This window comes from Natator depressus, chromosome 25, assembly GCF_965152275.1.
Source record: "Natator depressus isolate rNatDep1 chromosome 25, rNatDep2.hap1, whole genome shotgun sequence".
In the NCBI taxonomy this organism is placed as follows: Eukaryota; Metazoa; Chordata; order Testudines; family Cheloniidae; genus Natator; species Natator depressus.
Window position 1 is genome coordinate 16,752,163 of NC_134258.1, and position 25,273 is coordinate 16,777,435.

Consider the following 25,273-nt stretch of genomic DNA (forward strand, 5'->3'; position numbering starts at 1 on the left):
ACGACAACACACACAACACGACACACAAAACATCACTCACACACACACACACAACAGACAACTCTGACACACACACATAGAACACGACCAACCACACGTCACGCACACAACACGACACCGTCACACACAACACACAACACGCCACACACACACAGATGACACACGACACCGACACACACACAACACGTCACATACACACAACACTACACACAGAAGATGACACAAATAACATCACACACAAAACACACGACACCAACACACACACACAACACATCACACCCACACAACACGACACACAACACATGACACGTCACACAACACACAAAATGGCACAAGACGTCACACAGACATAAGACAACACACAAAACATCACACACACAACACACCACACAGACAACAACACACAACACGTCACACACACGCTAAACGACGCACAACACACACACAAGAGGATACACAACACATCACAAACATGCTAGATGACACACAATACACAACACGTCACACAAAACATCACACACACAATGACACACAACACATCACACACACGCTAGATGACACAGAACACACACACAGCACGACACTCAACACGGGGGCTGGGCTGTCGGTGCGGGGGGATAAAAAAAGACCCCCCCCAGCCCCTCCCCTTCCCCGTGCCGGGGTTCTGCCCCCCCCCGCTTAGCCTCCGCTCCCCGACCCCGGATTTGGCCGCTCCCCTGTCCCCGCTTCCAGCTGTTTGACCCCCCCACACACCCCGCACAGTCAGACTACGCCCCCCCTGCCCCCCGCCCCCCGCCAGCGCAGGGGAGTTTCGGGCCAAGTCAGGACAGAGCGAGGGCGCAGCGTCTTCAGCAGCTACTACTGAGCATGCGCCATCCGTGCTCAATGCGCATGCTCACTCCCAGCTAAGCTAGCGCGCGCGGGGGCCCATCGCCGCCGAACCCGCCTGTCGGGTCTGACCCGGTGTCACCGCGTTTGACAGGCCAGGCGGGGCGGGGCGGTCTGTATGAACGGGGGCATCTGTACTGGCTGGGCCCGAGAATTCGGCAGCGCCCCAGGGCAGGCTGGGAGATGTAGTTCCTGACGCACCTCAGGCCGGAAATAACGTTGCCCCAATGACGGGCGGAGGCGGTTAACGGTTTGCGTGAAGGCGACCCGCTCGCTGATTGACGGAGAGACCCCCGGGGGCAGCCGCGCGGACAGAGACTCCCGGAGCCACGGGTGGGGGAGGGGATGGGAAGCTGTTGCTGTGATTCTCTCTCAGCACATGCGGAGCGAGGGGGGCGGGAGCAGGAGCAGGTTCGACCCCCCGCTGCAATGATCCGTTTAAAAGGAGTCTGGTCTCCTCCTGCCTGAGCCACGTTTCTGGTCTCGCTGAGACGCGTGTTAATCCGGAGTCACTGCAAGACAGAACAGGGAGTGACTCCAAATTAACATGGGGGGCAGATAAGATCAGGGTGTGTCCCTGTGGGGAGGGGGTTTCAGTTGTTGCTAAAGGGAGGAAAGTTACTTTCTCTGCCTCAGGATATTGGGTTTGAGCTTCCTGGTTTAGACACTGCTGCCTCGATTGTGATCTGGGAGCCCAGGCTGAGCAGCTGCTGCTCCCGCAGCGGGATCGGGGCTGGGGAGTGACCGTGAGTAAAGCTTCCTCTGTGCCCAGCCAAGGTGAGGATTTTCTCCAGCTGTAATTAGCCCCATAGGACAACCCAGGGCTCTGCCCACACCAACATCTGAGCCAGAGACTCCAGGTGATTGATAGAGACCTCAGGGAACCTGCAGGGAATGGGCATGAAAGTGACTCTGCACAAAGAGCCTCTCCTCCACTCAGCAATTGCAGGAGCCGATCCAGCCATAGGAGAGGGAACCCCCAGGATTGGCTGCCAGCAAGAGACAGGGGAAGGGAGACACAAGGAGAGAGAGACTGAAAAGGGCAGTGGGAGAAATAATTGGGGGGAGAGACTCCCAGATTTCTGACCGGCCCACGCACAGTTATTGCCGCATCCCTGGGCGGATTCACTTTGCTACGAACAAGATGAGGTGCAGGGGGAGGAAAAGCCAGCTCCTGACTCTCCCTGTACCCCCTGCTGTAGGAGTTTGCTGCCTTGGGGACAATGTCAGGGGGAATCCCCCAATGTCACTCCTTTTGTTCTGCTCTTCTCTCCCATTTGGTTCCCAGACTTTGTTACTGGGAGGGTTTCAAAATGTCTCGCTGGTTTAGTACTAGTGGGAGGGGCCGGTCAGTGCTGTGATCAAGTGACCAAACATTTCCCCAGCATAGAATCGTAGAACGGTAGGGCTGGAATGAACCATGAGAGGGCATCTAGTCCAGCCCCCAGCACTGAGGTGTTTGTCCAACCTGTCCTTGAAAACCTTTAATGATGGGGATTCCACCACCTCTCTTGCTAATCTAGTCCAGTGCTTAATTACTTTTTTTTCACAATTGAGTCACGTGGTTGACTCGGATTCAATTTGTGATCCACTATAACTCCCGATCGTTTTCAGTAGTACTACCTCGTAACCAGCTATTCCCCACTTGGTCATTGTGCATTTGGTTTTCCTTCCCTAAGTCTAGTACTGTGCACTCATCTTTATTGAATTTCATCTCATTCATTCAGCTCACTTCTCCAATTTGTAAATGTTACCTTGAATTCTATGCCCAAATAAATCTGTTAGTCTTTAAGGTGCCACCGGACTCCTTGTTGTTTTTGTGGATACAGACTAAGACGGCTACCTCCTATAGGTGACGCTTTGTTATTTTTATGTCTGATTTTATAAGCAAGTAGTTTTTAAATGAGGCGTAACTCAGAGGTACGCAAGACAAATCAGACTCCTGAAAGGGGCACAGTAGTGTGGAAAGCCACCGGTCTACACAGCTATTTTTAATGGGCTAGCACCTACAGTGGAGCACCCATAGGGAGACACATCTCAAAGAACTGTTAGGGGGCTTATTCCTTCACCCACTTACTTCCCTGGTCCTTCTCACGTGAACAGAGAGCAACAATACCCGAAGTCAAAAGGTGCAAACAGTTTGATGTTTATTGGGGTGAACTTCCAGCAAGCATGATTCCAGTTTCCTTCCTTAGTGTCCCCCTTCCCAGCTCTGACACCACAGAGCCTTACACCTGTGTCCTTGTTCCCATTTCCCCCTTTAGCAGAACATGATTCCAATTTCCCCAGCCCCATTCCCTGTTCCCATTTCCCCTCCCCACACCCACCCACTCACTTCCTGACTGACTGCAGACTATATAGTAAAACTTGAGTTCTGCTTAGCTATACCTTAACCAATCATTTTCCTGAAATTTAACTAACCAATCCTAACATAATGTAACATGATTATGTAACCAATTATATCCCACCACCTTAATTAGTTTACACCCAGCAAAATTAATTATACAGCAGACAGACACAATCACAGAACCAGACAGAGATTATACAGACAAACAATAGCGAAGTGGGAACTATAATGACAAAACAATACAGAAGTGAGGATTTCACATCCCAGCTATTGATAAGTGAGTTCTTGCCAGACAGGATGCTATCAAACTAAGTTTCCTTTTACATCTTCTAGGCACTTCCCTTTCTCTGGAGATGATAGGCACTATCAGGACAGGAGTGTATTCCTAACAGCCCAATAGCACCTTATTTCAATGTGACTAGTTTGGAATGTGAGGATGTGACCGGTCGCTTCCCAGCTTATGGCTGCCTCTGTTGCTTAGTCAAAGGCCTTAGCCTAAGAACAGGGACTCAGACTGTCACAGTAAGAGAAGGACCTTACACTGGCAGACAGTGATTTTGATTCTTTCTTTTATACCTCTAACTAGCCAAGTGATAAGAATACACCTAAATTCTTAAAGTACAGGCCTTTGCAGACAGGCCTGAATATCTATATCCTAACGAGAACCATCGTTAATATACAAGTTGTGTAATTTCTTCTTTTGCTGTTACCTGATCTCACTGGTCTTCTTTCCCCTGAGAAGGGTTTCCAGTTTCCAAACCCGATGTCATCTCCCAGCTGGAACGAGGGGAAGAGCCGTGGGCCCCAGATCTCCAGGGCTCAGAGGAAAGAGAGATCCTGAGAGGCAGCTGCATGGGTGAGGGATGATTGAAGGAGACAGCTGGGATTCCCAGCAAAGACCTTGTGAGGTCTCTGGTTTCAGGATGGTCCCCAGCAGATGTCATATCCTCTGGGCAAATACTGTTTATGGCTCCCTACCCATACTGAAAAATGAAAACGAGTACTTGTGGCACCTTAGAGACTAACATGGCTGCTACTCTGATACCCATCTTGACTAACTCCTGGCAGTAGTTCCCTCCCCAAACTCCCATCTCCCTGAGTGTTTGGATGGGAACTGGATGCAGAATTGATCTCCTCTTCTCGCCCCTTTGGGGAAGAGTTGGGGGAAATTCAGTCCCTGGTTTTTTTCCATCTTCAGCTATTCTCTTGGTTTCTTCTCCCCTTTTCCCTTCCGGTTTCTAAGGTTTTTCTTTCTCTGTCCCAGGAAGTGATGGGATGGTGAGAGAGTCCGTGGAACAGAATCCTCAGCAGGAAGATGAGCAAGTGGAACCATATGGGGCATTGTTGCAAAGATGCAAAAAGAGTGTGTCCAGGAGTTGTGAGCAGGGAAAAGGCTCTCAGGGGCAGCACAGGCCAGAGAAGCGGCAGGGAAACCAGCCAGCGCATAAAGTTGGAATATCTGTTAATTATCGGGGAACTCACAAAGGCCTCAAGGAAATCACAGCCCAGCAGAGAATCCTGACGGGAGAGAGAAATAACACGGGCTTTGAGTGTGGGAAAAAGTTCAGGAGGTGCTCACACCTCATTACCCACCAGAGAATCCACACCAGAATGAGACCCTATGGATGCTGTGAGTGTGGGAAAACCTTCACTCAGCATTTGCCATCAGAGGATCCACACAGGGAAGAAACCCCATGAATGCTGTGAGTGTGGGAAAACGTTCACTGAGCGCTCACACCTTATTCGCACTCAGAGGATCCACACAGGAGAAACCCTATGGATGCTGTGAGTGCGGGAAAACCTTCACTTGGAGCTCACACCTTATTCGCCATCAGAGAATCCACACAGGGGAGAAACCCTATGGATGCTGTGAGTGTGGGAAAACCTTCGCTGAGCGCTCACACTTTATTTGCCATCAGAGAATCCACAAAGGGCAGTGCCCCTATGAGTGCTGTGAGTGCGGGAAAACCTTCACTCAGCACTCACATCTTATTGCACATCAGAGGAGTCACACAGGGGAGAAACCCTATAAATGCTTTGAGTGTGGGAAAACCTTCTCTTGGCACTTAGCCCTTATAAAACATCGGCGGATCCACACAGGAGAGAAACCCTATAAATGCTGTGAGTGTGGGAAAACTTTCACTGAGTGCTCAACCCTTATTCACCATCAGAGAATCCACACGGGAGAAACCCTATGAATGCTGTGAGTGTGGGAAAACCTTCACTCGGAGCTCAAACCTTTTTACGCATCAGAGGAGCCACACAGGAGAGAAACCCTATGAATGCTGTGAGTGCGGGAAAACTTTCGCTCGGAGCTCAGGCCTTATTACACATCAGAGGAGCCGCACAGGAGAGAAACCCCATGAATGCTGTGAGTGTGGGAAATTCTTCCATCACAACTCTTCTCTTATTTATCACCAGAGAAGCTGCAAGGGAGATAAACACCATGAAAATCTTTTCTCGGGCTCAGAAAAGATTGTTTTTTCCTAATTCCCAAGTAGTGCACTTTAAGGCAGCATTTGTGGCATCTCAGCTCCTTTAGGTGAGTTGTCTGCTTTTCCCTTTTGCAGCTCACCCTTCCTTGGAGTGAAGCCCACAGTGTTTTTCATCAACTCCTGTTATGAATTACACCTTGTAGGACATGCACACAACTGCTGTGAATTACACCTGGTAGGACACGCACACAAGTGCTGCGAATTATACCTGATAGGACACGCACACCAATGCTGCGAATTATACCTGATAGGTCACGCACAGTTCGAATCTAGGCTGAGGCACAGAAATAAAGTCCACAACTGCAGAGTTCCCAAAAGACACTAAGTTTATTACGCTCGAGCATGGTGCCCCCCTGCTAGCCAGGAGGGGACCCTGAATACAGATTATACAAAGGTTATATACTTTTTAGCAAAGCATGTTGCCCTCGTGCATCGGAAACCTTAACCAATAAACAAACCCTTGTCTTATCTACCACCTATCCCTGCTTGGTGCATTCCTCGTGCTATACCAGTATGTTAATTACACAGCATGGTCCTAAAGCCATGCATCAGTAACTTGTATTATCAGGATGGGAGGCCTCACATCAAGGCCAAGAGACAGGGAGTTAGAGACTAACAAAAACCAGATACTGGGAATCAAGGCAGGCTGGAGACAAGGAGGAGGATTTTCACAGGGATTCAGTATCTAAGGATTACTCCTCCTGGTGTATGATGTGCTGGCATTTAAACAATGGTGGGCCCCAAACCAAAATGGAGTCACATGTGCTAACTTTTCCTTAACACTCCTTCGTCCTCTGTCATGGAAGTGTGCATCCCTCCAACAGGAATGCCCATCAGTCCCAGGTGGGGGAACCAGGAGTGATCTCTACTAGGTACATGGAGGTTAAATCTACCTGGGCCTTGACACCACTAGGGTTTTCCATGGAGTTCGCAATCCTGATATAAAAACACGACTATTTTTTCAAGAAAGAAAATAGCCCATATAGCGTCCAGGGTAACGTAGCAAATTTCCTCACCACTGGACACAAGCTCTGTCACTTTTTCTAGTCTAACCAAATTTGGAGCATCACGTTTATACTTTTTGCTCCCACTGCAAAGTGATTGTTAGTCACCAGGTTCCCCCACTAGGGACAGATTGCCTCATTCCCAGTTGTTGCCACGTTGCACTGGGTTCTGCTGAATAGCAGTTGGGCTTTGTACCATTTTTTTCCATTTAAATATAACAGAGAAGGAGCAGGGATAGAGGGTGTGACAAAGTGGGGATTTTTCCTTGTTATGTTTTAAGTGAGTCTTACTGTTTTGCATGAATATGGCGGGTGCCTCAGTTTCCCTGTGTGCTGCACCAATACCTCGGTGGTGGGAATAGGGGTGTGTGACTTTGGCTGAGACCTCTGGGGCTGGTGAGGCTGCCTGCATGTATGCCATGACCGGTGTGTGACGTTGCACTCCATATGCTTTATGGAAATATGCTTATGACATAACTGGAATATGCTTCACGCTAAATACCCCTTGTATCGTGTCATTAGAAAGCTTGTAATCTACTAAGTGTGTTCATCCTATTTGTTTGTATGTATTATTTCTATATCTGGAGTTAGGAGAATTAGCTATAAAATTGTTTCACTGATGTAAACATATGAAGTAGAGGCCATTAAGGGTGCTCCAGAAACAATCAGTTGTAAATGGCCTTAGTTTCTTGAAAGCCTTCTTGTGTACGTGTGGGCCAGCCCATGGGGAATGGAGACTAGGGGTCTTACCATGACATGTGACCATGTCACCTGATAATGAAATCCATCTTAAATCTGGTACTTTTCCATTTAGAAGGAGGGGTGGGGACCCAGAGAGACAAAAGATTCCTGCCTTGTGCCAAAGCTATAGAAGGGGGTGGAGCAGGAGAAAGGGGGCCAATCATGAGAAATCCCCTGCTTACCACCTGAGATGTCTGCTGGAACTAACACTACCTGGGGAAAGGATCAGGCCCAGACTAGGAAGGAGTCTAATCTGTGAAAGAAGCTTATTGGAACATCTCTGAGGGTGAGATATTACCTGTAATCCTTTTTTTAATGTATTAGGTTTAGACTCGCGTGTTTTTGCTTTATTTTGCTGGGTGACTTACTTTGTTCTGTGTGTTATTACTTGAAGCCACTTAAATCCTATTTTTTATACTTAATAAAATCACTTTTGTTTATTAATAAACCTAAAGTAAGTGATTAATACCAAAGGGAGCAAACAGCGGTGCATATCTCTTTATCAGTGTTACAGAGGGTGGACAATTTATGAATTTACTCTATATAAGCTTTATACAGAGTAAAACAGATTTATTTGGGTTTTGGATCCTATTGGGAACTTGGTAGCTGGGTGCTGGAGACAAGTAAGCTGCTGAGCTGTTTTCACTTAAAGTCTGCAGCTTTGGGGGCGTGGTTCAGACCCTGAGTCTGTGTTGCAGCAGGTTAGCGTGTCTGGCTCAACAAGACAGGGTTCTGGAAGTCCCAAGCTGGCAGGTAAAACAGGCTTAGAGGTAATTTCAGCACATCGGGTGACAGTCCCACGGGGGTCTCTGTGACTGAACCCGTCACACGGTGCCCTTTGTAACCGGAGACCCAGGAATGTGTTAAGGAAAAGTTAGCATATGTGCATATGTGACTCCATTTTGGTTTGGGGCCCACCATTGTCTAAAAGCAAACACATCATGCACCAGGAGGAGTGTTCCTTAGATACTGCATTCCTCTGAAACCCGCCCCCTTGTTTCCAGCCCGTCTCGAATCCCGGTTTCTGTTCTTTGTCTGTTCCTAACTCCCTGCCTCCTGGCCTTGATGCGAGCCTCCCATCCCGATAAGAAAGGCTACTGGTGCATTGCTTTAGGACCATGTTGTGTAGTTGAAGTAATGGTCTAGCACGGGGAATGTACCTAGCAGGGATAGGTGGTAGATAAGGGAAGGGTTTGTCTATTGGCTAAGGTTTCTGATGCACGAAGGCAACGTGCTTTGCTAAAAGGTATATAATCTCTGTATAACCTGCATTCGGGGTCCCCTCCTGACTAGCAGGGGGGCACCACGCTCGAGTGAAACTTAGTATCTTTGGGAACTCTGCAGTTGTGGACTTTGTTCGTGTGCCTCAGCCTAGACTCGAAGTGTGCGTGACAAATCGGGTGTAATTTGTAACAAATGGGTTGCAACCAGGTGACTCTTTGCCCAGGAAATGAGACAAAGACAAGGAGGAGGAGCAATGGGGGTGTCTGACTTTGGGTCGCTGGAAGCTGGCAGTCTGCTTGTGGGGACCGGAAGAGGGGAAGTTCAGGGCATCTGGCCCACGACTCCCTAAGGTGGACTTGGCCGAAAGTCACTGATTTCTGTGCTAACGACTTCTATTCTACACTGTGTTCCTGTCGAATAATAAACCTTCTGTTTTACTGGTTGGCTGAGAGTCACGCTGACTGCGGAGCTGGGGGGCAGGGCCCTCTGGCTTCCCCAGGAGCCCCGTCCAGGCAGACTTGCTGCGGGAAGCCCACGGTATGGAAGGGGATGCTGAATGCTTCGAAGTCAGACCCAAGAAGGTCAAAGTTGCGTAAGCTTCTTGCCCTGGTGGCAGTGTGTCATGGAGTGTGGGGGAGTCAGGGCCCTGCACCCCCACTTCCTGCAATTCACCGTGACTCTCAGCCAGCCAGTAAAACAGAAAGTTTATTGGACGACTGGAACGCAGTCCCAAGCAGAGATGGGAGAGGGAGGCAGGGATGAGGGCAAGATTAAACACAATCGAGAGAGCTCTGTGTAGTGATGGTTCTTGCTTGGCTTTATTAGTTTGCAGAGGAATCGTTGAGAAGCCCTAGCTGGAGGAGAAGCTGGCAGAAGTGGACCTGAGCATCCTTCTAAGGAGACATGAATAGTCCTCATGTTTCTGCCTTCTGCATAACTGGCTGTGAGTAAGAAGTCAGTGCTTTGAATTCGTCATCTGTACTCACTGTAGTTTTCCTCACAGGCCGTGTGCTTCCTCGTTGGGTACGAGTCTCTGGGATTAAGGCTGGGGAAGGGACAAGAGTCTCCTGAGCAAAGTGACTATTTTGGGTGCTGTTACAATGGGTATCTTCCAGTTGCAGTTGTAAAGTAGTAAGGGGAGATGAGTTAAGGGCGGAGCCCTGGGATACGGGAGATATGAAATGAAGAGACAACGCGACATTGCAGACGGAGATGCTAATTTTTTTTTTGTTCCCTCTTCTGCTGGGTTTAGTCCCAAGGGAAAAGAAGTCAAGCGTCGGAGTCTACTGCCCTCATGCGATGGAAAGAGAGCGACAAGACCGTGAGCGTTGTTGATGCCACGGAAAAGTCATCCAACTGGGAGCGGAAGAGCCGCCACCCTCGGTGAGGTAAGTATCTGTTTTGGTGATTGCTTTGCTCACGGCCCACCTCGCTCCTGGTAGGGACGCCCCTTTAGCTGGGGCTGGGTTTGTAAGAAAATGTTCTTGACTAGCTGTGGTTACGAGGGAGACCAGGTCCCCATTTTCAGGGGCTGGTCATTTCTCTGGCCAGTGTTACAAATTATACCTGATAGGTCATGCACACAAACTGCTGCGAATTATACCCGATAGGTCACGCACAGTTCGAGTATAGGCTGAGGCACACGAACAAAGTTCACAACTGCAGAGTTCCCAAAGATACTAAGTTTATTACGCTCGAGCGTGGTGCCCCCCTGCTAATCAGCAGGGGACCCCGCATGCAGGTTATACAGAGATTATATACCTTTTAGCAAAGCACGTTGCCCTCGTGCATCGGAAACCTTAGCCAATAGACAAACCCTTCCCTTATCTACCACCTATCCCTGCTAGGTACATTCCCTGTGCTAAACCATTACTTCAACTACATTACACAGTCCTAAATCAATGCAGCAGTAACTTTTCTTATCAGGATGGGAGGCCCACATCAAGGCCAGGAGGCAGGGAGTTAGGAACAGACAAAGAACAGAAACCAGGAGTCGAGACAGGCTGGAGACAACGGGGGGAGGATTTTCACAGGAATGCAGTATCTAAGAAACACTCCTCCTGGTGCATGATGTGCTTGCTTTTAGACACTGGTGGGCCCCAAACCAAAATGGAGTCACATATGCTAACTTTTCCTTAACACCAAGATCGGTGTGTCCTCTGCAGCAGAAGGTTCGATCCAGGAGGATGACTGCAGGTGGTGAGTCGCTTGCCTTCCTTCCATGTTTTTTCTCTCTGTCTCTCTCTCTTCTCTGGTATGTTGGCCAACACCCCCCCGCCCCTTACCTTTCTGTCCTTACCTTTCCTTGTGCCTTCTCCCTTCATAGGATACTGGGAGGCATGTTAGGTGTGCATCCCCACAGGCTGTGTCTCGGGAGCCATGAAGAAGTAGGAGGGGATGAAAATCATGCAGGGCAGTGCGTGCGAGAGGTGACTGTCGGTATTAACTTGGTCTCTGTTCATCAAGTGGGGCCAATGTAGATGGAATGGAAGAGGGAGGCAGGAATGAGGGGAAGATCTCAGGCACCAATAGAGCTTTGTGTAGTGATGGCTTCTGCTGCTGCTTTTGCAGAGGAATTGCTGAGGAGCCCTAGCCGGAGGAGAAAGTGGCAGAGATGGACCTGAGCAGCTTGGACATTGTTCTCAGCAGACGTGAACAGTCCTCCGCTTTCTGCCTCCCGCTTAACTGGCTGTGAGTAAGCGGTCAGTGCTTTCAATTCCTCATCTGTACTCGCTGTAGTATTCTTCACAGGCCGTGTGCTTCCTTGTTGGATATGGGGCTCTGTGGTATTAAGGCTGAGGAGGGGCCATGTCTGCTGTGCAGAGTGACTATGTGGGGTGCCATTGCAAGGGGTGCTTTTTGGTTGTAATGCTAAAGGTGTAACGGGAAGAGGGTTGAGGGCAGAGCCCCGCCATGCAGGAGAGGGGAAAAGAAGGGCCAACGAGACGTTGCCGACTGAGATGGTAACTGATTTGTTTTTCTCCCTTGTGCTGGGTTTAGTACCAAGGGAAAAGAAGTCGCGTGCCAGAGTCTACTGCCCTCATGCAATGGAAAGCGAGCGACAGTGACAAGACCGCGAGTATTGTTGATGCCACGCAAAAGCTGTCCAACTGGGAGCAGAAGTGCTGCCACTCTGAGATAAGTGTCTGTTTTGGTGATTGCTCTGCTCGTGGCCCACCTGGCTCCAGGTAAGGAGGCTCCTGACTAGCTGCTGTTATGAGGGAGACAAGGTCCCCATTTTCAGGGGCTGCTCATTTCTCTGGCCAGGAGCAGTGTGTCCTCCGCAGCAGAAGGTTGCATCTAGGAGGATGACTTCATGTGTTGAGTTGCTTGCCTTCCTCCCATGTTTTTCTCTTTCTTTCTCTCTACTCTAATGTGTTGGCCAACTCTCTGTCTCCTCTCCTCTCCTTGTGCTGTCTCCCTTCTTAGGACGCAGGCAGGGATACTAGGTTTGCATCCCGACAGGTGAGGTCTCGGGAGCCCTGGAGAAGTTGGAGCAGATGAAAATCATGCGTGGCAGTCGGTGTTGACTCGGTCATCGAGTGGGGCCAGTGTAGATGGGTTTGGAGCGGGAGGCAGGGATGAGGGCAAGATTTCAAGCACCGGTAGAGCTTTGTGTACTGATGGCTCATGCTTGGCTTTTGCAGCTGCTCTTGCAGAGGAATTGTCCAGGAGCCCAGCCAGAGGAGAAGGTGCAGAGGTGTAGCTGCGCAGCTTGGGCATCCTTCTAAGGAGACATGAACAGTCCTCCCCTTTCTGCCTCCCGCATAACTGGCTGTATGTAAGCCATGTGGAAGTATAACATTGTATAAGGGGACATGCTGGATACATTGTATATGAGAGGGCATGCCAAAACATGTTACAAAGTATCTGAGGGAGCACATGTAGGGACGGTTAGCTTTTGAATGGAGAAGCAATTAAGATAGAGCCAGCACGTCTAAGAACAGGCATCAGAATGGAAGGTGTGAAGGGCAATTAGTTAAGTTAACTGGAAGCTGTTAAAGGAGATTGTTAAGGGTGGCAGGTAATTGAAGATACGTGACTGGTCTCAGGGATCTCGAAGGGTGGTGACTAAAATCTTTTTCTTCTTTTGTCTGTAACTTCTCTGTAACTTGTTCTCCAGCAAGCTGTATAAATTAAGAGACACAAGCCCCACTCGGGGGGCTCACTTCTAAATGTATTAGCAGAGCAGCTTTGCTAATAAAACAGAGTGGTCTGATAAATTGTGAGTCTGAGTCAAACTTTGACAGCAGTCAGAGATTGGAATTCCTCCTCTGTAGATGTTTTCGTCACAGGCAGTGTGCTTGCTTATTGGATATGGGGCTCTTTGGTATTTAAGGCTGGGGAAGGTATCACACTCACAGTTGCCATCTTTCACGGGGTAAATAAGCACCCCGACTTTCACAATAAACCAAAAATTAAGCTAATCCCATTTCAAAACAAGGAATCCGTAAGAACCTGAACACTCTGTGACTAGATCCCCCCGGTGTGCAGTCTGGGAGTGTGGTGGGCCCACTGTGCACCCCTGACTCTCTCTCCCACTTTGCCTCTCCTTGCCCTGTGCCCTTGCTTGCCAGGAGCTGATTTAAAAAAAAGAAGTAACAAGCTGCAAGGTAAACAAGCAACAAGCCAGCATCCAAAAACTCGCCAAGAAGCAACTTTCAAGCCAATTAAGCGAAAAACAAGCCCAATTTCTGCTTTGGTCTCACAGGTTTGGTGTGTTTGACCAGAGTCTGCTGTGCAGAGTGACTATTTCGGGTGTCATTGCCGGGGTGCTTCTACTTGTAGTCCTGAAGGTGTAATGGGAGAGGGGTTGAGGGCAGAGCCCTGGGGTGTGTTAGATGCAAGAAGAAGAGCTTATGCCACATTGCCGACTGAGATGGTAACTGATTTGTTTTTCTCCCTTGTGCTGGGTTTGGTACCAAGGGGAAAGAAGTCAAATGACAGAGTTTACTCCACTCGTATGATGGAAAGCGAGCGAGAGCAGGGAGACTGTGAGCCTTGTTGAAATGAGGCAGGAGCCATACATGGGAGTGGAGCAGCCGCCACTGTCAGTGAGATAAGTGATATATTTTATGCGAGATAGCCTTTTAAGATATCATTGGAAAGGTTATAATTTACTGCATGTGATTATCCAATTTGGATGCATGTATCATTTCTGTATCTAAAGTTGGAAATATTGACTATGTAACAATTACAACCGGGTGTATACTTGGGAAACACCCACCAGACAACACGCCATCAGCCTTGATGGGCCATTAGGAAGAAACAGAAACAATAAGACTGTGAAGACACTAATCTCTCTCCTTCCTGAGACGCGTCCTGGGATGTAGCTGTGACGCTACTAGGTCAGGTGGTCCTGTCACCTGGTACTAAACGCTATCTTGGACTTCTAGTAATTTTCCACTAAAAGGAGGGGGAGGTCAAGACTGGGAAACAAAAGATTCCCCCCCTTATGTAAATCTTACTTAAGGCTGGGGAGTAACGCAAACAGGTCTCTTCTCCGTTGCCTTCCTGTCGAAGCAGAAAGACTGCTAAAAGTACCTGAAGGGACAAAGGAACTGAGCAGGGGGAAAGTCCAGGGCTGAGTCCGGACTAAGACAGCAGTCTGCTCTGTAAAGAGAAATAACTGGAAATCTCAGCTACAGAAACCCTGCAACTTGCCTAAAAACAACGTTTAGGGTGAGAAATCACTTCCTGAGTCCAGTCTCTTTAAGATCTTAGACCTAGTATGCATGTTTGTTTTATTTGCTTAGTAATCTGCCTTCTTCTGTTTGCTATCCCTTACAATCACTTAAAATCTTCTTCCCTTATAGTTAATAATAAACAAAAACAAGTTAATTAAACCCAGTTTGTGCAACTTCTAACGGGGGGGGGGGGGGAGTTGTGCATATCTTCCTCCACATTGAGGGAGGGGGTGAATTTATGAGCTTATGTTGTATAGATTTCTCTACGGCCCAAGACAATATTATTTTGGGTGTACTTTCCAGAGGGGAACTGCACTTGAGTGCTGGGTGATATCGTAGCTGAGTCTTCTCGTAGAGAGCTGTTGACAGACTCTGTGCGATTCTACAGCTGGTGCGTCCCTACGTGTGTGTGTGTGTGTGTGTGTGTGTGCGCGCGCGCGCGCGCGCTGCCAGAGGCTGGAGAGCCTAAGTCAGCAAAACAGGGAGAGGGAGGCCAGGCTAGTGCAGCAGGCAGGCTCAGAGAAATCCCAGTACATCAGGTGGCATCCCAGAACGGGGGTCAAACCCGTCACAGGGTGGGCCCCTGAGAAAAGACCTCTGCTTCTAACTGGGGCACAATAAGTGCGGGGGAATCCTTTGTGCCCTCCAAGGAGTTGTCAGGTGCTACGGAATCTTCCTGAAGTCCAGTAACTTCGTGGAGAGCAACTTGACTGTAACAAGAGATGCTTAGTCCTCAGGTGTCTTCCTTCTATATCACTGGGTGAGCTTCCTGGTCATGCCAGTCTAGTCCTCCTCTCTGAAGCAGGTCACATTCAGTCGAGGATGTGAGCAGGGGTCTGAGAGTAGCCCTCGGCCTGTGTCTCCACTCACCAGGTTGCACCACCCAGGGCATGTGGAGGGTCCAGGGCTATGCACAGCACTCTGGATTGACTTGCTCCAGCTCAGGCTCCTGGGTCCTAACCCCTACGCTTGCTGCTACTCGAGGGCTCTCCCTGTAAGTTACCCCAACTGGCCAGTGGATGTCGTTGTAACGCAGTGGGAAAAAGGCTTTGTGAATTACTCTGACAGGTCACCGTTGCTCTGAGGGAAATGCTTTGTGCGTGACTCAGAGTGGCCACCCATTATCACTGTCCCTTCATAAGGAAAATGGTTTGTGCATTACCCCAACTGGCCACCTGGTGTCACTGTTCCTCCATGAGGGAAATACTTTGTGTTACCAAATGGCCACTCGGGGTAACGCACACAGCATTTTCCTCGTGGAGGAACAGTGACACCGGGTGTCAAGTATCAGGGGGTAGCCGTGTTAGTCTGTATCCACAAAAACAACAAGGAGTCCAGTGGTACCTTAAAGACGAACAGATGTATCTGGGCATAAGCTTTTGTGGGTAAAAAACGACTTCTTCAGATGCATGGAGTGAAAATTACAGATGCAGGCAATATATTGTGACACATGAAGAGAAGGGAGTTACCTCACAAGTGGAGAACCAGCGTTGACAGGGCCAATTCGATCAGGGTGGATGTAGTCCACTCCCAATAATTGATTAGGAGGTGTCAATTCCAGGAGACGCAAAGCTGCTTTTGTAGTGAGCCAGCCAGTCCCTACTCAAGCCCAAATTAATGGTGTTAAATTTGCAAATGAATTTTAGTTCTGCTGTTTCTCTTTGAAGTCTGTTTCTGAAGTTTTTTTGTTCGAGTAATGTACAGTTGCTCCATGAAGGAAATGCTCTGTGCGTTACCCCGAGTGACCACCCAGTGTCAGTCTTCTCAATGTGGGAAATGCTTTGAGCATTCCCCCAAGTAGCCACCCAGTGTCACTCTTGCTCCATTAGGGAAATGCTGTGTGCATTCTCCCAAGAGGCCGCCCATTGGTGGGATAACTCACGTGACTGGAGTACTGTCATGGATGGATGGATATAAAGTGTTCAGGAAGGACAGTCAGGGCAGAAAAGGTCGGGGAGTTGCATTGTATGTAAGAGAGCAGTATGACTGCTCAGAGCTCCAGTATGAAACTGCAGAAAAACGTGAGAGTCTCTGGATTAAGTTTAGAAGCGTGAGCAACGAGGGTGGTGTCGTGGTGGGAGTCTGCTATAGACCACCGGACCAGGGGGATGAGGTGGACGAGGCTTTCTTCCGGCCACTAACGGAAGTTACTAGATCGCAGGCCCTGGTTCTCATGGGAGACTTCAATCACGCTGATGTCTGCTGGGAGAGCAATACAGCAGTGCACAGACAATCCAGGAAGCGTAGGGGACAATTTCCTGATGCAAGTGCTGGAAGAACCAACTAGGGGCAGAGCTCTTCTTGACCTGCTGCTCACAAACTGGGAAGAATTAGTAGGGGAAGCAAAAGTGGATGGGAACCTGGGAGGCAGTGACCATGAGATGATCAAGTTCAGGATCCTGACACAAGGAAGAAAGGAGAGCAGCAGAATACGGACCCTAGACTTCAGAAAAGCAGACTTTGACAACCTCAGGGAACTCATGGGCAGGATCCCCTGGGAGAATAACATGAGGGGGAAAGGAGTCCAGGAGATCTGGCTGTATTTTAAAGAATCCTTATTGAGGTTACAGGAACAAACCATCCCGATATGTAGAAAGAATAGTCAATATGGCAGGCGACCAGCTTGGCTTGACAGTGAAATCCTTGCTGATCTTAAACACAAAAAAGAAGCTTACAAGAAGTGGAAGATTGGACAAATAACCAGGGAAGAGTATAAAAATATTGCTCGGGCATGCAGGAGTGAAATCAGGAAGGCCAAATCACACCTGGAGTTGCAGCTAGCAGGAGATATTAAGAGTAACAAGAAGGGTTTCTCCAGGTATGTTAGCAACAAGAAGAAAGTCAGGGAAAGTGTTGGCCCCTTACTGAATGAGGGAGGCAACCTAGTGACAGAGGATGTGGAAAAAGCTAATGTACTCAATGCTTTTTTTGCCTCTGTCTTCACGAACAAGGTCAGCTCCCAGACTGCTGCACTGGGCAGCAGTCTGGGGAGGAGGTGACCAGCCCTCTGTGGAGAAAGAAGCGGTTCGGGACATTTAGAAAAGCTGGACGAGCACAAGTTCCTGGGGACGGATGCGCTGCATCCAAGAGCACCAAAGGAGTTGGCTGATGTGATTGCAGAGCCATTGGCCGTTATCTTTGAAAACTCACGGAGATCGGGGGAGGTCCTGTTACGGATTGTAACTAATAGGTCACGCACAGGAACTGCTGCGAATTATACCCGATAGGTCACGCACAGTTCGAGTGTAGGCTGAGGCACATGAACAAAGTCCACAACTGCAGAGATCCCAAAGATACTAAGTTTATTACGCTCGAGCGTGGTGCCCCCCTGCTAGTCAGGAGGGGACCCCGAATGCAGGTTATACAGAGATTATATACCTTTTAGCAAAGCACGTTGCCCTCGTGCATCAGAAACCTTAGCCAATAGACAAACCCTTCCCTTATCTACCACCTATCCCTGCTAGGTACATTCCCCGTGCTAGACCATTACTTCAACTACACAACATGGTCCTAAAGCAATGCACCAGTAGCTTTTCTTATCAGGATGGGAGGCTCACATCAAGGCCAGGAGGCAGGGAGTTAGGAACAGACAAAGAACAGAAACCGGGAGTCGAGACAGGCTGGAAACAAGAGGGAGGGTTTTCACAGGAATGCAGTATCTAAGGAGCACTCCTCGTAGTGCATGATGTGCTTGCTTTTAGACACTGGTGGGCCCCAAACCAAAATGGAGTCACATATGCTAACTTTTCCTTAACAGGTCCCGGATGACTGGAAAAGGTTAATGTAGCGCCCATCTTTAAAAAAGGGAAGAAGGAGCATCTGGGGAACTACAGGCCGGTCAGCCCCACCTCAGTCCCTGGAAAAATCATGGAGCAGGTCCTCAAGGAATCAATTCTGAAGCACTTAGAGGAGAGGAAAGCGATCCGGAACTGTCAGCATGGATTCAGCAAGGGCAAGTCATGCCTGACTAATCTAATTGCCTTCTATGACGAGATAACCGGCTCTGTGGATGAGGGGAAAGCAGCGGACGTGTTGTTCCTTGACTTTAGCAAAGCTTTTGATACGGTCCCCCCCAGTATTCTTGACAGCAAGTTAAAGAAGTATGGGCTGGATGAATGGACTATAAGGTGGATAGAAAGCTGGCTAGATCGTCGGGCTCAACGTCTCCATGTCTAGTTGGCAGCCAGTATCGAGCGGAGCGCCCCAAGGGTCGGTCCTGGGGCCGGTTTTGTTCAATATCTTTGTTAATGATCTGGAGGATGGCGTGGATTTCACCCTCAGCAAGTTTGCAGATGGCACTAAATTGGGAGGAGAGGTAGATACGCTGGAGGGTAGGGATAGGATACAGAGGGCCCTAGACAAATTGGAGGATTGGGCCAAAAGAAATCTGATGAGGTTCAACAAGGACAAGTGCAGAGTTGTGCACTTAGGACGGAAGAATCACACACACCGCTACAGACTAGGGACCGAATGGCTAGGCAGCAGTTCTGCAGAAAAGGACCTAGGGGTTACAATGGATGAAAAGCTGGATATGAGTCAACGGTGTGCCCTTGTTGCCAAGAAGGCCAATGGCATTTTCGAATGTATAAGAAGGGGCATTGCCAGCAGATCGACGGACGTGATCGTTCCCCTCTGTTCGACAGCGGTGAGGCCTCATCTGGAGTACCGAGTCCAGTTTTGGGCCCCACACTGCAAGAAGGATGTGGAAAAATTGGAGAGAGTCCAGCGGAGGGCAACAAAAATGATTCGGGGACTGGAACACATGACTTTTGAGGAGAGGCTGAGGGAACTGGGATTGTTTAGTCTACGGAAGAGAAGAGTGAGGGGGGATTTGATAGCTGCTTTCAACTACCTGAAAGGGGGTTCCAAAGAGCATGGATCTAGACTGTTCTCAGTGGTAGCAGATGACAGAACGAGGAGTAATGGTCTCAAGTTGCAATGGGGGATGTTTAGGTTGGATACTAGGAAAAACTTTTTCACTAGGAGGGTGGTGAAACACTGGAATGCGTTACCTAGGGAGGTGGTGGAATCTCCTTCCTTAGAAGTTTTTAAGGTCAGGCTTGACAAAGCCCTGGCTGGGATGATTCAGTTGGGGATCGGTCCTGCTTTGAGCAGGGGGTTGGACTAGATGACCTCCTGGGATCTCTTCCAACCCTGATATTCTATGATTGTCACTGTTGTTGCATAAGGGAAATGCTTTGTGCATTTGTGCAACTGGTCACCCAGTGTCACTGTTGCTTCATGAGGGAAATGGGTTGTGCATTAACCCGAGTGGCCCCTCGTTGCCTCTCTTCCTTGGTGAGGGAAATGGTTTGTGCATTACCTGGATTGGCCACTTGGTTTCACTCTTGCTCCATGCGGGAAATATTTTAGTGACGCCAGGTGACCAGTCGAGGTAATGCACACAGCATTTCCCTCATGGAGCAACAATGACAGTGGGTGGTCACTCAGGGTAATCCACAGTTGTTCCACAAAGGAAATGCTTTGTGCATTACCTGGATTAGCCACGCAGTGTCACTGTTGCTCCATGAGATAAATGCTGTGTGCATTAACCCGAGTGGCCATCCAGTGTCACTGTTTCTCCGTGAGGGAAATGTTTTGTGGATTACTCCGTGGTCACTCAGCGTCACTGTTGCTCTATGGGTAAAATCCTCTGTGCATAACCCCGCCCTTCCACCCGGTGTTACTGTTGTTCCAGGGCCGCTGCAGGCTGAGTTGTCTGTAAGGTATGTCTATGCTGGCATTGAAGGACAAAACTTTTGTCTTTCAGAAGTGTTAACCCCCTCCCCCATCCCTCCACCCCGAAACTAAAAGTTTTGCCACGACAAGTACCAGTGTGAACCACACACATTGTTGGCAGGAGCGCTCTCCTGCTCACAATACAAATGCCGCTCGTTGGGAGTGGGAGTTTTTTGTTGGCAGGAGAGACGACAAACAGCGGCTACACTTCACGGCTTTTAGCAGCAGGGCTGAAGCCTAAGGGTATGTCTACACTACCCGCCGGATCAGCGGGTAGCAATCGATGTATCGGGGGTCAATTTTAGTCGAGACGCGATAAATCCATCGTGAGAGGCGCAAGCGGAGTCGACGGGGGAGCGGTGGCAGTTGACCCCGTGCCGTGAAGACGCCGAGGTAAGTTGACCTAAGATACGTCGACTTCAGCTACGCTATTCTCGTAGCTGAAGTTGCATATCTTAAGTCGATCCCCCCCCTCCCCGACCCAGTGTAGACTAGGGCTTAGATAAATGCATGGTAGAGCCAGAGTACAGACGGCTGCTTCCCTTTAAGTGAGACTTGGTTTCTCATAAAAGTTTTCTTCCTTGTTCTGGGTGTGGGAGGAGAATTTCCCTATTTTGTGAGTAGGGGTGGGTTTACGACCAGGGGAAGAGACAACAGTCTTCTCTGCACAGTGACTCTCTTGAATACAGGTGCAATGGGCTGCTTAACATATCAACGTAAGAATGGCAATTTGGGGTCAGACCAAAGGTTCATCTAGCCCACTATCCTGTCTTCCGACTGGCTAATGCCAGGTGCTTCAGAGGGAATGAATAGAACAGGCAATCGAGAAGTGATCCATCCTGTGTTGCCCATTCCCAGCTTCTGGCAAAAAGAGGATAAGGACACCATCCCTGCCCATCCTGACTAATAGCCATTGATGGACCTATTCTCCATGAATTTACCTAGTTCTTTTTTGAACCCTATTATAGTCTTGGCTTTCACAGCACTCTCTGGCCAGCAATTCCACAGGTTGAGTGTGTGTTGTGTGCTTTTTAATTGTATCTATGAAGGTCTAATGGGAGAGGGAGAAGAACCACCGACACAACATTGCAGATTCCGACGATAACTTTTGTTTTTCCCTCTTGTGTTGTGCTTCGTGTCAAGGGTAAGAGCCCACCCCTGTTGTGAGATGGAAAGCGTACAAGAGCCATGAGACACTGAGCATTGTTGATGCCAGGCTACGGTGATGCCATCTAGCTGGAAGCAGAGCAGCCATCGCTGTCAGTAAGATAAGTGTCTGGTTTGGTGAGGAGTCTGGTCACGGCGCACCTGGCTCCAGGCAGGGACGCACCATTAGCTAGGTCTGTGTTTGTAAGAAAAGGTTCCTGACTAGCTGTGGCTACGAGGGAGACAAGGCCCCCATTATCAGGGGCTGCTCATCTGTCTGGCCAGGAGAGGTGTGTCCACTGCAGCAAAAGCTGGATCCAGGAGGATGACTGTAGCTGGTGAGTTTCTTGCCTTCCTCCCCTGTTTCTCTCTCTCTCTTCTCTACTCTAGTGTGTTGGCTGACACACTTTGTCTGTCTGTGCTTGTTTCTCCTTCTTCGGTCTCCCTTCATAGCACACGGGCAGGCGTGCTAGGTGTGCATCCCCACTGGCTAGGTCTCGGGAGCCATGAAGAAGTAGGAGGGGACAAAAATCACGCGGGGGAGTGCGCATGAGAGTGGAGCATCACTGTCAGTGTTGACTGAGTCTCTGTTCATCAAGTGGGGCCGATGTAGATGGGATGGGAGAGGGAGGCAGGTATGAGGGCAAGGTTTTGCGCACCAGTTGAGTTTTGTGGAGTGATGGCTCCTGCTTGGCTTAATTGTGGTGCTTGCAGAGGAATCGTCGAGCAGCAGCTGCAGGAGAAGCTGGCAGAGGTTGACCTGAGCAGCCTGGACATTCTTATAAGCGAAGATTAACAGTCCTCCGCTTTCTGCCTTCCGCATAACTGACTGTGAGTAAACGATCAGTGCTTTGAATTCCTCATTCTGTACTCACTCTAGTTTTCTTCACAGGCCGTGAGCTTCCTCATTGGGCATGGGGCTCTGTAGGATTAAGGCTGAGGAAGAGGCAAGTCTCCTCTGCAGAGTCACTATTTCCGGTGCCATTGCAACAGGTGTTTTCTATTTGTAGTTATAAAGGCAAAGTGCAATGGGGGTTGAGGGCAGAACCCTGGAGTGTGGGAGATGACAGAAGAGCAGTGTTGCCGACTGAGATGCTAATTTTACTGTCTCTCCCCCCCACCCCCCCTTGTGTTGGGTTTAGTACCAAGGGAAAAGTGGCGGGTCAGAGTCAACTCCCCTCATGTGAGGGAAAGCGAAGGCAAGCTGTGAGGGCTCTACTCACGGTCCACCTGGCTCCAGGCTGGGACTTTCTGTTAGCTGGCGCTTAGTGTGTAGGAAAAGGTTCGTGACTAGCTCTGGTTACGAGGGAGACAAGGCTCTTATTTTCAGGGGCTGCTTTTTTATCTGACCAGGAGTGGAGTGTTCTCCCCAGCAGGAGGTCAGTCCAGCCACTGAGATGCTTTTCTTCCTTCCATGTTTCTCTCTCTCGCTCTCTCTCTCTGTCTTCTGTGGCCAACACAGACGTGCATGCTCCCTCTTCTTGCCTCTTCTGGTACTGTCTCCCTTCACAGAAATTGGGCATGGATGCTCTTTGTGTGTCCTCACAGTCTTGGATATAAGAGCTGACAGGATGGGGGCAGGAAAGCATGTTAGAGCTGGCAGAAGGGGGGCGTAAAAGGCCATTTGACCCATCAAGTGTTTAGTCCGTGTCTTTTACTGCAATGGAGGTGATGTAGTACAGATGGGAGAAGGAGGCAGGTACTGGAAGATCTCCTGCACCTATAGCCTTTCTGGCAGCGATGGCTCTTCCATAGGTGGTTTGCTGTTCTTGCAGAGGCCTGCTCCAGGCCAGTGCAGCAACCCCAGACAGAGGAGGAGCATGTGGAGGAAGTGGACCTGCACAATCTAGACATTTCACTTGCCAACGGAGCTGAGGAGGTCTCTTGTGATGTTGGAGGAGCAGGTGTTTGTTTGTGAAATATCTCTCTCCAGTATCTGCATAGTGAGGTGCTTCCTTGAGAACAGAGAGATGCTTCTCATTTCCATGGGATGTGTCCTGGGGAAGGTACAGCTCTGCCCGTGGCTGGTAATTGTCTGGGATTGTCCCTTTCCTGGAGGGCTGTAGTTCCTTGGGAGTGATGAGCATTTTAGGCCCTGGGTGGGCTGGAGAGGAATAAAGAACGGGGCTCCAATGAGCAGAAGTCAGTTACACCTGTGTGTCTGTCTGTCTTCCATGCACCAGTGGTGGCCTAGCTTACAAGTGTTCTCTCTTTCTCTTTTCAGTTCCTCATGAGATTGGGTAGATGAGAGAATGGCCAACCTGTGGCAGAGACCTAAGAAGGAGCAGCCACCCTGAGCCCATCCCTAGGGATCGAAGCCAGACAGTGATCTGCAGAGTAAGAGCAAATAGAAATTTGCTTCAGTTAAGTATTGAGGGAGGGCTGCAAAGACTCTTGTCGGTGGAGAGAATTTGTTAGTATGGGGTCGGCCCCTGAGGAAAGGCCTCTGAATCTAGCTGGAGCGGGACCCGCACCCAAGCGGCTCTTAAGGTCTGTGAGTTGTCGAAGGGCAGCCGGGAACTGAGGAGCAGCCACAGCCCTGGAACCCCCAACCGGTACAAGAACAAGATGGGGGAACATTTTGGCAGCCTGCATCATTGCACCACCTAGAGCGGCAGTTGCCCCATCCTGCCTGGCTCTGACTTTAAGCTTCTGGCCTCTGACCTGGTGAATAATGTTCTCCGTAAAACATGAAACACTCTGCGTTCCGTCACTGCCTTGGTTCCAGGGATGGGTGGCCATGGTAAATCCCTCATCCCATTATTAGTGTCGCTCTCACAAAACCAGCAACATCTGTTCAATAGCATCCCCTGCTTTCAAATCACGATGGCCACCGTATTGTGTTACGACCATTTCTCCCAAACAAAGAAAGGTCCCCGTGCCTTGTCAATTCAGTTCACCTAAAATAGGCAGTGTCTCGTAGCCTCATTCCCATTTTTGAGAGACACACTGAGCCTGTGCTGCCACAGAATCAAGCCCCATTCTGTACTCAATATGAGTCACATCTTTGGATCTAGGACAGAGGTGGGCAAGCTACGGCCCGTGGGACCGTCCTGCCCAGCCCCTGAGCTCCTGGCCTGGGACGCTCGCCCCCGGCCCCTCTCTCGCAGCCTCGGCTCACTGCTCTGCTGGCGCAACACTCTGGGCGGGGGGGGCTGCGAGCTCCTGGGGCAGCGCAGCTGCAGAGCCCGGCCTGACCCGGTCTCTGTGCCATGCAGCGCGGCTGCCTCTCCTGGTGCAGCTGCGCCGCCAGCCACCAGCGCTCCAGGCAGCGTGGTCGGGAGGCACGGAGCCAGGGGGTTGGATAGAGGGCAGGGGAGTTGAGGGTGGTGGTCAGGGGGCAGGGGTGTGGATAGGGGTTGGAGGGATGGGGCAGTCAGGGGCAGGGGTTCTGGGGGCGGTCAAGGAGAAGGGGTGGTTGGATGGGGCAGGGGTCGGGGGGGGCAGTCAGGAAGGAGAGAGGGGAGTTGGATGGGGCGGCGGGAGGCAGTTAGGGGCAGGGAGTCCACGGGTGGTCAGGGGACAGAGAGCGGGGGGCAAATGGGGCAGGGGTCCCCGGGGGGCCATCAGGGAACAGGGGGGTTGGATAGGGCAGGAGTTGCAGGGGGACTGTCAGGGGGTGAGAAGCAAAGGGGGATCGGGCCATACCTGGCTGTTTGGGGAGGCACAGCCTCCCCTAACTGGCCCTCCAGACAATTTCAGAAACCCGATGCGGCCCTCGGGGCAAAAAGTTTGCCCGCCCCTGATCAAGGAGCTAGAACCGAGCCAGGGTAACTGAAACAAGATGAGTTATGTGAATTTTGATGATATAAACAAGCCCACACACTTGAAAACTCTACAATTCAATCCAAATTTCATGAAATAATTACTTGAAAAATACAAAAGAAACAAAATGCATCCAAACCAAAAAGCACAGAAATTGAAACAGATAGTTGTTAAGTTTGTGTTGTGTAGCCACTCAAAGTCCCCTTTTCAAAAAGACAACATCAATTGCAGTTTTTT

At 49.7% G+C, this 25,273-nt stretch overlaps 1 long non-coding RNA gene and 1 pseudogene across 1 annotated transcript; both read left to right on the forward strand.

Moving 5' to 3' along the window:
• Positions 1-1,357: 1,357 nt before the first annotated feature.
• On the forward strand, positions 1,358-12,827 carry LOC141977791 (uncharacterized; annotated as a pseudogene).
• Positions 12,828-19,681: 6,854 nt separating this feature from the next.
• On the forward strand, positions 19,682-24,583 carry LOC141977726 (uncharacterized). The gene is made up of 3 exons (XR_012636276.1): positions 19,682-21,609; positions 21,986-22,102; positions 23,496-24,583. It is a non-coding gene; the product is annotated as an uncharacterized LOC141977726 (long non-coding RNA).
• Positions 24,584-25,273: the final 690 nt, after the last annotated feature.